Source organism: Lynx canadensis, chromosome D2, assembly GCF_007474595.2.
Source record: "Lynx canadensis isolate LIC74 chromosome D2, mLynCan4.pri.v2, whole genome shotgun sequence".
In the NCBI taxonomy this organism is placed as follows: domain Eukaryota; kingdom Metazoa; phylum Chordata; class Mammalia; order Carnivora; family Felidae; genus Lynx; species Lynx canadensis.
The window spans coordinates 33549764-33562405 of record NC_044313.2 but is presented as its reverse complement, the minus strand read 5'-3'; the positions used below and the strand labels follow the sequence as shown (position 1 = coordinate 33562405).

The window sequence follows — 12642 nt, the reverse complement described above, 5'->3', positions numbered from 1 at the left end:
GGGCCGCCCGGGCGGGGGTGGCGGCCGGGTCCGCCCCTCGCCCCCGCCTGCTCCGCGCGGCCCTTGCCGGGGGCGGGCCCCGCCTCAGGCCGCTCCCCCGGCCGCCCGGGGGCCCGCGGCGGCGCTCGCGGCCTCTCACCCGGGGCGGGCGAGTTCTGGGAAAGGCCGGCCCAGGGCGGGGGCCCCCGCTGCCGCCCGCGCCGCCGTGCCGTCCCGGCAGCGCGCAGAGCCCAGGGGCGCGGAGCGAGGGAGCGGCGCCCGCGGGGGCGCACACGCTAGAGCGCGGCGGGCGGGAGGGCGGGCGGCGCGCCCCGGGCTCTGCCTCCCGGGCACTTGCCTGTGGCTGTGGCGCGCCGCTGGCACCCGCTCCGCCGCTGACACACGGTAGCGGGGACACCCGACGCCGCTAGCGACAGGCGCGTCCCAGAGGGGACGCTGCACTTGGGGACTCGGTGCGGCGCGACTGGCCCGACGAGCAGAGGTGAGGAGACGACCGTGTGGCTCGGTTCCCGAGGTTGGCGCCGGGGAGAGGTGGGCGCTTTCTGTGCGACCCCCGCGGATCCGCGAGGGCGGCCGCGTAGGTCCGTACCTGGCGCGGGGGCCCGGGCCCCGCCCCCACCCGGGCGACCCGAGGCCGGGCTCCGAGGGCGCGCGGGCCACTCCGGCCCGAGGGCACCCTGAGCGCCGACTTCGCTGCCCTCACACGTTTGCCTCGGTCTCCGCCGCGTTTTCTGTATGCTTGTGGAGGCGGCCAGCCCAAGGAGGGAAAACATAAGTTCTCTTTGAGGCGGCACCTAGCAACAGGATTTCAAGGAAGGTGCCCACGAGATAGTTCCTGGAGAGACTGAGCTACATCAAGTCCTAGAAAATCCCATGTTGGACTTGGGCTCACTTTAACTGGTAACTGGGATGGCCACGTCTTTTAAAATGTTCTCTAGTGCTGCGATAATGAGTAACATAGAGCCAGAAGCCCGCCGTTGTGGCTAATAACAAATGCGCAGTATAAATTGTATGGGTTTTTTTTTTTTTTTTTAATCCTTGCCTGGTGTTTAATTCATGAGACAGTGGGTTCAACCGACTCAACCAATTGTTCCGTGTAAGAAAGATTCATCGTTTAAAGATTTATCAGCATCATTTTCACTAGCTCCCTGAAGAGATGTTATGGGAGATTCACTTCATCGGAAAGTTTTATTTGCATGCTGTTCATAATTGTAGTTGCATTTATGCAGAATTTGCTGGTGGATCTTTTATATCCTTGCAAGATTAGGCACTTTTCCTTGTGTTTCTTGTCGGCACCCCTGGTAGAATAGGGTGGGGCCTCGACCGCAGAATGGGCACAGGGGAGGCCAAGAATGCTGGACCCACTAGGGAGAATTTTTGAAAACCTTTCTTGGGTGGTTGGTGAAGGTGACCCCATAGATACTGTCCACAGTGTGTCCCTGCGGGAGAAGGGGAGTTGAACTATCTCTGGATGATGTATGCAGCCATGTCTTCACGAATACTTTCTAAAGAATGCCTGATGATGCTGTCAGCTAGAATGTCCTTTCCTCTTCCCAAATGCCCTTCCTGCCCCTTTTCACCATTCTAAATCCTAACCATCCTTCAGACTGAGTTCTGTTGCTGCTGTGAGGCCATCCCAGGTAACCCCAGCCCCAAATAGTCAACCTGCCGCTGCTGGGATTCCTGCAGCATTTTACCTTCCCGACCTTTCTTTTCTTCCAGAGTTATTTATGTGCAAGTCTCATTTTTCCTACTGAAGGCATTAATGGTGGCTTTCTTAGCACAGTGCTTGCGACTAGAAGGCCCTGTGAAATAATTGTGGGCTGCTATTAAATGTTAAGACTTTTGTTCTTTGATTCAAATCTTTACTTTGGAGAAGATAGTATAAATGAAAGGATATATTGAAAAACATAATATTTACCATTTATGTGTCCTCCATTTACAGGCCGACAGAGGAAATTTTCTTTATACCTAGGAGCCATGCATAGTAATTATCTTTGGTCCATGCCTTGGGACCAAGTAAGAGGTGAGACTGAGCTGTAGGGACGTTCTTCCAGTCCTTCTAGTAACATAAGCTCCTTGGATGTGCTCCAAGGTTGACCTGTGTCATTAAAAATTCCATGCTCAAGTGGGTTGTGGTGAAGCTAGATTCCAGTGAAGGTGGTTGGTTTTCTTTTTTATTTGCAACTGTTCTTAGTCACAGTCTCTTCTGGGTTTTTGTCGTGTACTTAAAAAAAAAATGAATTTAATGTGCAATTTGTTACTTACAAATTTCTAAATGAATAAAGGATAATTGGAAAGAATTGTGCATGATGTTTTTTTTAGAGCAGAGAGCAGGGAATGTTTCTCATGCTTGGGCAGGAGGAGATATTTGCACAGAGCGAGCCCGCTCTGCATGTGTGTGTGTTGGCAGTCCCCAACTGCCACACACCTGGCTGGCAGGCAGCCTACGGAGGACAACAGCTGCTTCAGCCCAGACTCCTCTCTCTCTGGCTGGGCTACCTCTGCTGGGGGTGGGTGGGAGGAGAGGGGGATTCCTGGGGAACACAACAATTAAGTGCTTCTGGATTTAGAAGGAAACATAGGGAAGCTGTTAGAGAAAGTAATAGCGGCTTGTTTGATCAAGTTGCTTTCCTGCTCACATTTGGTTGACATCTTGGCATTGAGCAAGTGGGAATTTGGTTGGAGAGAGGGAAGGCAGGTGATAGGGAGCATGGCACTGTGGTAGAAGGCCTGGGAGGTATGATGGGGCTTAGAGAAGCATGTGGACAAGTTATGTGGGATCCCCAAAAAGGGAGTTGGAGATGGAGAAGTGGGGAGGGTAAAGATGATGTCAAAGATGTACTTTGCCATGGGCCAAGCACAAGGCCTAAAAAGGAAGAGAAGACTCTCTTCAGCATCATGTGGTCTTCTCTGCTCTCAGGGTGCAGGACTCAGGCTTACGTTTACTAAAGCTATATTTCATCTGTGTTATGGCTTAAATAGGTTTTCATGGGCCAGGTTGGATCCTAGCCCTCTATAGCTGTGCCATCAGTATGGTAGCCACAAGCCACATATGGCTCTTGGCTTTAAATTCAAATTAGTTAGAATTAAATGAAATTAATGAGCCACATTTCAAGAGCTCAGTACTTACATGTGGCTAGTTGCTGCTCTACCAGACAATTAAGATACAGGACATTTCCATCGTTTCAGAAATCCTGTCCTGGAATATTGTTCTAAAGGGTTCATGCCTGTTCATCGCCAAGGTACTGATTTCTGAACCAAATTTAGTCATAAATTAAAATGTTCCTGTTTATAATGCTCTAGCAAATCTATTTAGATGCAAATCATGGTAACAGTTGTTGTTGGTAACACTTCTGCAGAGCTTACGGCATTCCAGGTAGTGTTCTAAGTACTCTACATCTATTAACTCATTTCATTCGAACTTTAGGCAGCAAGTGCCAGAGACGTGTTATCCCTTACCTGCAATTCTAAAATCAAACCAAGCTCTGAAAACTGGTTTTCATAAGTTTGGCTACAAAATTTGGTCTGACTTGACATGAGGTAGTCTTTATTTTTCTCACCTGGTGAGAACTGTTCATACATTCTTATTTCAGAAAGAATGGACATGTTTGCTGTGGATCCTACCAACAGTGTTATGTAATATATGGCACACGGTACTGTCTTAACATTATAAAAACCAAAAATCTTCTGATTTGGATAAAGGAGTATGGACCTCCATTATCATATGCATCTTAAAGATGGGGAAACCCGGGACCTAAAAGGTTAAGTAACTTTCATGGGTCATAGCAAGAAAGTGCCAGAGCCAGGAGGCAGTCAGAGCAGGCTGGCTTCAGAGTCCATTCCCTTGACCACTGTGCTATTCTGCATCAGCCTCTGGTCTCGTCACTCAGAACAAACAAATGGCCACTTTTTTTTGGCTGGGTGAAGCCAGATAGGTATAACTCAGCTGATTAGAAAGTTTCAGGTAGGGCTGTGGCTAAATAGTTTAGCAGTTGAGGTTGAGATGCTATGAATGGTTAGTTAAACCACGTGTGCTTAGCAGTTGTTTGCCTTTCCCCTTTCCACCTTGTGCCCATCATAGTTGATTTTGAGCCATTCACCATGTAGGAACTGATAGAAAATTTGAGCCATTCACCGTGTAAGAACTGATAGAAAAAGAGGCCATTCATCATGGTATTGGTAAAATTATTGGGCCCTTGTTGAAACCAGTGGCATGTGGCAGGTTATATACTCATAACTGTTATGGGGTAGAAGGCAGGGGGGATGGTTTGGTCCTGGTGTATACTGACTGCTGAACACTGGTAGGGCCACTCTGGTGGCCTACAGGGGTTCTGAGACTTCCTGGTATGCTTTCAGAGGATCTGGATCCGTGTGACTCAGTTGGAAGTCTCTTCACAGGAGACTGTGAATTCGTATCTTCTTTTTGGAGGTTGACTAGAACTGCAGACCTGGCCCAGGGTCGGCAATGGGCTTTTCACTTTCCCTCCCCAAGTGGTGGCAAGACTAAGTGGTCCCTTCCTGGGTATACTTGAAGAAATTCTTAATTAATCCCAAGGTTTCTCCTTTGAGTATAATAAAATGTTCTGAGTGCTTCACTATTTGTGTGGATCTTTTAGTATGGGCTCTGCAGGACCCCTGTCTCTCTGTATCTAGGGAGCATTTTGCCTTTTATGGCACAGTCTCTGAGGCCCCTGATTGTCATGGTGCAACCCGTTTCCCCTCCCCCTAAGTTATAATAGCTTAAGGTGTAGGGAAAAGGTATTCTATTGGTGAAATACAAGGACGCTAGAATCAAACTTACCTGGTTTACATAGGCTTTACCACCTACTAGCTGTACAACCTTAGACAAGAAATTATCCTTTCTGTAGGGTAGTAATTTTACAGGGTTGCTGTGAGACCTGAGTAAGATCTTAAAGCACTTAAAGCACTTTGCATAGTGCCAGGTACATAGTGCTCAAAAAGTTAGCTACTAATATTATTGTTCTTGCCCTCTGGGTCTACCTTAGCCTTGCCAGTGTGCAGTTTTAGACTTTGGAGAGGCATGTGTCGTAGGCTGAATAATTCCAATAGTCGCCTAAAGGTGTCCAAGTCTTAATCCCCAGAACCTATAAATATGTTACTTTACATGACAAAAGGGACTGAGCAGATGCAATTGAAGATTTTAAGATGAGGAAATTATCTGGGTGGGCCTAGTCTGATCAAGAGGGTCCTTATAAAAGGGAGGCAAGAGGATCAGAGTCTCTAGTAGGAGGTAGAGGTTATGAGCCAAGGAATGCAGGCCTCTTAGAAGCTGGAAAAGGCAAGAAAATGGATTCTTCCCTAGAGCCTCCAGAAGGAATGCAGCCCTACCAACCCATTTTAGACTTCTGACCTTCAAAACTGTAAGATAACAAATTTGTGTTGTTACAGCCACAGAAACTGTGGCAATTTATCACAGCAACAATAAGAAACTAATATGGCATGGAAGAGAAACCAGAAAGTGGTTGGGTGCAGAAACAAAAGCTCTCCTAATAAGGGAACGATAACAGCCAATACCTAGCGCAAACCTTGCTGGGTACTTTACGTGTATTAACCTGTCATCCTCACAGCCGCCTGCTGAGATAGGTGCTTTTGTGTTCAGATCAGAGAAGAGGAAACTGAGGCACCGAGAGGTTCAGTAACTTTCCCGAGGTTACACAGTTAGTAGTGGCAGAGCTAGAGTGTGATGCCAAGCAGTCTGACGCTCTTAAGTGTTACCCACACTACTCCCCGAAAGCAGGCATTTCTGTCTGCTTAGTCTGACAGTATCAGCCCCTGAATAGTATGTTACTGTATGGAAGGAAAAGAGTATTTGAATCAGTGAGAAGGAGGGCAGTGTAGTCCCCCCATTGCCCCAAAAGCCTGGTACTGAAGTGCTCGGTGAGTTTTTGCCATTGCCGTCTCATAGCCGGAGGACGCCGACGCTAGGAGCAGTTCTTGTGCAGGCCTCCCTCTCGTTCCCACCTCTGTTCTTACAGCAGCCTCGCTCACTCACCACAGACCGCTGGCCCAGGAGTCCTGTTGGCTCTGCTTCCCACCTCTGCCTGTTTATTGGATTTGCCTCATTCCTGACTCTCTGCTCCAACCCTGAATTCCACCTTCTTCTGGCCCCTCAAATGCTCCAACTTGAGATGGTTAGTGTCAGGGGATAGTGAGGTACCACTGTGACTCTTGGGGCCAGGGGGAGGGTTATTTTTGCCTTTTTCCTTTGGTTTAGATGGCTATTGTTGGTTTTCTAGCTGTGCTGCTTTTGTCTCTCAAGCACATAATTCAGAGTGGTATTGGTCGAAACCAGTGGTTTTCAAACTATGTTCCAGGAGTGTTTGGGGCCTCCGCCAGGTGAAGGATATGGTAGGAGAAGACCTCAGCCCTTCACCCTGCTTCTGCCCTGCAGCCTTGCTCTTATTAATTTTATTTATATATTGAAGTTCTGCTTTAGATTTGTCCTGGAAGGGCAGTTCTATTGCTAGAGGGGCAGAGAAGTTTGAGAGGAACCAACCTGCATGTTAAGGCACTCTGAAGACCTTTAGCCCAGAGACTTGGATGTGCAAGATATATAACTCTGTATTTTCTCTAATTGCATTTTACAAATTTGGGATTTGGATACATGTTGCTTAGATCTGTTTATATCCCAGCTCTACTACTTTTATACAATCTGCATAACCTTCGTCTATTGGGACCTAAACTTCCTCATGTATGTAATGGGAGGGGCAATAGAATCTACATAATAAATGAGATGATTCATGCAAAGGGCTTAGAACAGTGCCTGATTCACAATAAAAATTCAACAAACACTAGCTCTCAGGATCAATGACACAATAGAAGAAGAAGCTAGCCTTGTGTCTTCACAGGGTTCTGCTCTCCTACGGGGCTGCAGCTGGAGGTCTGCTGTTCCTCCTCTCTCTGCCTGGTTACCACTGAGCTTTCCATTGTCCCTGACTGCAGGTGACTTCAGGTGCAGTAACTTGAGGCTGCCTCTACAGCAGCCTCGCCTCCTCAAGGTCTCTGAGGCCTCACTGCCCTCTGCCAGGAAGCAGGGTCTCTGCTACTTTTAGGATTTGCAAGACATTTCTTCTTTCCTCCCCTGCCTGCCAGATGTAAGGGCTGGGATGAGAGGAGCAAAATGAAACTCCAGTCTCCTCCCTTTTTCTTCTCCAAGGCATTTGGTCCATAATACAGACTGAACACTGTTGAATCCTTTCCTCTCTACCCTTAGGACTTAACAAAATGTAAACATAAACGGGGTGGCTAAGCTTGACAGGGTTATTGGTCACACAGTGCTGGTCAGTGCCATTATCTACTTAGTGGTGGCATTGCTGCACGCTCTGTGGCGTGATCTGCTCTGGTGGCCCCAAGAAAATGTGATCCATTTATAAAAGTACTGGTAAGTCTCCCTTAAGAGGGGCTGATTATGAGTCCTTATAAGTCCAGAGATACAACAAAACGCAATGATCATTTATATGTTTTTAATGCCTTATAAGAACAACTGCATTATAATAATAAAACAGTAGGGCTGCAATATTCAGAATTAAGGAAGAGGCAGAAGCAAGGAGAGACTCTGTTTTGATGACTTCATTTTAGGTTTAAACTATATAATATCACTGACTATGGAAAATCCAGGGAATGGAAAAAAATCACTGGGAAAAACACATGTGACTGAGTATATACTATACACATCTGGGATTAAAATATCATATAACAGAGTTTAATTTGGATATCACTGGATTTGGTTCAAGTTACTGTCATTTCTAAAGAGGTTTCAATTCATTTGTTATTATTAATAACATGAACTCAGATTTCATTGATGAACATATTTTCACCTATGGTTTGTTTGCCTGGGAGAATTGAAGCCCTCTCTGGCAGTCTGGTTTGTCAATTTCAGAGAGGTGGTTAAAATTCACAAGTTAAAAACTTTTGGCATGAAATGTGTTCCTCCCCCCCCCGCCCCAAGGCAGAATGAATTTGGATGATAGGGCAAAGCATAAACCTCACTCTGTCTGCAGTTTTGTTAACTGCTGGGGTCTGAGCAGATTCAGATTCACTTCTTTGCCACTCAGCAGGCTCAATAGTCCCTAACTCAGCCTGGTTTACTGTGTTTGAGGTTTTTCTTTCATCGTGCCTCCGGCATGGTTTTACAATTCATAGTGGGAGGGATTGGTAAAGCTCCAGGCGGTTGTGAAAGAAATATGCTCAATTATTATTTGAACCTAACAGAGGAAGGTAAGAATTTCTTGAGCTAATATACACAGAAGCTAAAGAAATTTACAAAAAGAACTCCAAAAAAGTGACCATCATCCACTATGCAACATAGCAGTCAGACAGCCTTGCAGGTTCTCCCATGACCACCCCCTTGCTGACTGAGAATGGGCGGGGCCTCACCAATGCCAAGTCATGGGATGGCTGACAACAGGTGAAGTGTGTTCCCCACTCAGGCAGGCAAGCCCAGATCAAATTAGTTACAGAGGATAAGAGTGTGCTTATTTCTAGCCACACCGTATAGTTCTAATGAATTATCACTATCTTAGCACAGATCTAAAATATGTCACCTATTTAGGATATACTAATTAAAAAAAAAAAGAATCTTTAATCCAAACAATTTTAACAACTACAATTCTTTTACTTATTATTTTTTAAAATTTTTAATTGTTAATGCAGATGTTATATACCCATTTATGACTTGTTTATTACTTTTTTATTATGTACTATGTCATCCAACAGTGAAAATTGAGGGCTAGAAAGGAGGGGTCCAATTGTCTCCCTCTTACTTTTAAAGTTGAAAGAACTGATCTCCTTGAGAGACTCAAGGATTTGATCAAAGCCACCTAGCTGGGGAGTGGCAAAACTGAGACCTTTGTTTCAAACAGAATTAAGACCATACTGTAGATATATAATACTCAATTTTGAATCCTGGGTTCTTTGCCTAACAGTCCATCATTAAGATGTTTGCACATTAGAGGCGGCTGGGTGGCTTAGTCAGTTAAGAATCTGACCCTTGATTTCGGCTCAGGTCATTTCTCATGGCTTCATGAGTTCAAGTCCTACATCAGGCTCAGAGCTGACAGCATGGAACCTGCTTGGGATTCTCTCCCTCTCTCTGTCTGTCTCTCTCTGCCCCTCCCCTTCTCACACTTTATCTGTCTCTCTCAAAATAAACAAATAAAATTAACAACAACAACAACAACAACAAAAGATGTTTCCACATCATTTGGTGTTTCCAAACTTTGATTTCAGTGGTTGGGTCTCATTCTATCGTGTGGTCCCATGGAGGGCTTATCCATTCCCCTACTGCTGGAAATTTTGCTGTTGATCCCTGATTTTTTTTCTATTTAAATACCTCTCCATTGCCTAGAACTCTCATTCTGTCTTTAGCACAGAGTCCCTGGAAGTGGAAATACCACAAATCAAAGTGTAGAATTTTTAGAGACCCCTGATACGTACTGCCAAAATGCTCTCCAAAAAGGTTGTACCAATTTGTGCTTCTACTTCTGATATACTAGAGTAGTCTTTCCAGTGGATGTCAGTGAAAGATACTAGACTTGGTGTTTCATAGTTTGTGCATTTCTTTGCTTACTAGAAATAAATATACATATTGATAAATATATAACACATCATTGTGCTTTTTTGGTTGTTTAATTGTCATTTTTGTCCATTTATCTTTTTTTAACTTGAGACTTCTTCATGAATTAAGAATATAACATTCCTGCATCCTATATTTTTGTAAGTATTTTCCTGTCTTTGTCACTTGCTGCTGTTTCTCTCAACTAGCATTTTTCTTTTTTTTTTTTAATTTTTTAAATGTTTATTTTATTTTTGAGAGAGAGAGAGAGACAGAGTGTGAGTGGGGGAGGGTCAGAGAGAGAGGGAGACACAGAATCTGAAGCAGGCTTCAGGCTCCAAGCTGTCAGCACAGAGCCTGATGCGGGGCTCAAAGTTAGCATTTTTTCTTGATTGCAAAACAATATGTTTATTTTGGGAAATAGAGAGAAGTATGATAAAGAAAAATTCCAAAAATCAACCACAATTCTATTGTCTAGAGTAATTACTAACATTTGGTTCATGGCTTTCTAGGGTTTTTTTTCCTGTTTTTTTTTTTTTTTTCCCCAAATTGAGATCATGTTTTCATGTTTTATAAGTTTTCACCTAACTTTGTTAAGCATAATTAAGCAGATTATGTTTACCCCCACTATGGGATACTATATATATTAATGAAATATCATATTTTTGAAATGTTTAGCATGTTTTTTAACATATAGAAAATTTTAATTTCCATATGACCAGGCAGATCTAGTCCTTCCTGATAATTACTTCCATGGCCTTTAAATTTGTAGTCTTTATCTATTTTCTATGATTATATTTTTTAGCTTTTCAGGCTTTAAAAAAAATTTTTTTTAGTGTTTATTTATTTTTGAAGGAAAGAGAGACAGAGTGTGAGCAGGGGAGGGGCAGAAGAGAAGGAGACACAGAATCCGAAGCAGGCTCCAGGCTCTGAGTTGTCAGCACAGAGCCTGATTTGGGCTGAACCCATGAGCTGTGAGATCATGATCTGAGTGGAAGTCAGAGCTTAAGTGACTGAGCTACCCAGGTGCCCCTAGCTTTTCAGGGGCATTTTACATTCAAATTTTCATTTGGAATAAGTTGTTTTTTTTTTTTTTTTACATATTATTAGCTGAAGATCTAACCTGTTTTCTAAATACTTAATTTTCCTTAATAATATATTTATTCCTCATATATATTTATATTCCTTATATAATTTCCCTCAATAATACATACATTGGATAATCCTAGGCAACTTCTAATCTCATTTTGTATATTCTAAAGTTAGTTTCAGGCATAAGATAATCTATCTTCAAATGCTTGAGTACCTCACTGTTTTATTTATGTTAGCCTTATATATTAGTATCTCATAAAGAAAGTTCTCTCTCATTATAGCTATTCAAATTTTCTTTATTATTACTATTTTTTGCTTTTTATTGCAAATTAAATTTTGAGACATTTTGTCAAATCTCAAAAATCCACTGAGATTCTGACTGGGATTGAAATAAATCTATATATTAATTCAAGAAGAATGAATGTCTTTATAGTAATTAGTCTTTACATTCTGGTATGTTTATTTTTCTTTTCTAAAAAAAATGTATCACTGAAGTATAATTTACATACAATGTTATATTAGTTTTAATTGTGCAATGTATTGATTTGACAATTCTGTACATTACTCAATGCTCATTACAATGTGTCATCACCATCTGTCACCATAAACGTTATTACAATATTATTGACTATCTTCCCTATGCTGTAGTTTTCATCCCTAAGACTTATTTATTATATATCAGGAGGTTTATACTTTTTAATCACCTTTATCTAATTCACCCATCTGTCCCCCCACCTCCAGTTTGTTGTCTGTATTTAAGGGTCTGTCTGTTTGTTTATTTGTTTTGTTTTTTATATTCCATGTACAAGTGAAATCATATAGTACTTGTCTCTCTCTGTCTGACTTATCTAACTTAGCATAAGGCCCTCTAGGTCCATCCATGTTGGATGACCATGTTTCATTCTTCTTTATGGCTGAGTAATATTCCATTGTATACATATACCACATCTTCTTTATCCTTTCAGTATGTTTCTTAATTTACTCGTTTACTCAAATGTCTCTCAGTTAAGTTTTGTAGTAACCTTCATATTATATTTCTCTTATTTTTAAAAAATGTTTTTTATTCAATCATCTTAATCTTTTAGCTGATTCTCTTGAGCTTTCTAGGTGGAGAATTGTATTATCCACAAGTAATGATTATTTCTCTTGTGAATCAGAAATTCCAGAGTATTATTAACTAAGAATAAGGATCATAGACCTTTTAATTTAATCCTGACTTTAATGGAAATGCTTTTCATATTCACTAAGAAATATAACATTGTCTTTTGTTTTTAAAAAGCTTAAATCACTTTGAGAAAGTAATTTTGTAGTCACATATTTTAAAAAATAAATAAAAGGAAGTTGCATTATGTCACATGCCAAAAGGGTAATCTTTGAGGTGATTTAATGCTTTTTTCACATTTGACCTACTGCTGTGTTACATTACATTAACAAATCTACCATTAAACCATGCATGCAGTCTTGTTGTGGCAATTTATTATCATTGTATTAATGAATTATGTCTCTAAGATAGAGGTTAGTCTAGAACCCATTTGGAGTGTACTTTGGAATTCTTTTTAGCTAGATTTTAGCCATGGTCATCAAAGGCTGCTGTTAAAATTAGCTGCTGCTCCTGGGTATGCATAGACTGGATTCCAGGAGACCACCCTGTGCTTTCCTGAGAGTGAGAGGGGCAGCCTCCAATATGGTGAGGAGCTAGAGATGCTGTTTGTGTGGCAAAGTAAGTAGGATAAAGTGTATATCAGAGATGGGTTAACTGGGGCTCTTCCTGTGTTGTGAAAATGCGATCAATGCTCTTTTTTTTTTTTTTTTTTTTTAAATACTGGGGACACTCATGCTTCTTTGTGTCTCTCATAAGATAGGCAGAATGGGAACTCTGCCATTAGAGGGTTAGGCACCATCCCTGAGGATACCAGACACCAAAGACAGATCTTTTCTGGAGCAATGGGATGTTAAAGCAGCACTGAGGCAAA

At 42.6% G+C, this 12642-nt stretch overlaps 1 protein-coding gene across 1 annotated transcript in view; it reads left to right on the top strand.

Annotated features, from left to right (window-relative positions):
- Positions 1-356: 356 nt before the first annotated feature.
- LOC115527113 (1-phosphatidylinositol 4,5-bisphosphate phosphodiesterase epsilon-1-like) overlaps positions 357-12642 on the top strand; it is a 125541-nt gene continuing 113255 nt past the window's right edge. Inside the window, exon 1 of the mRNA XM_032595159.1 lies at positions 357-481. The gene's annotated coding sequence lies outside the window, so the exon portion shown is untranslated. The remainder of the gene's footprint in view (positions 482-12642) is intronic.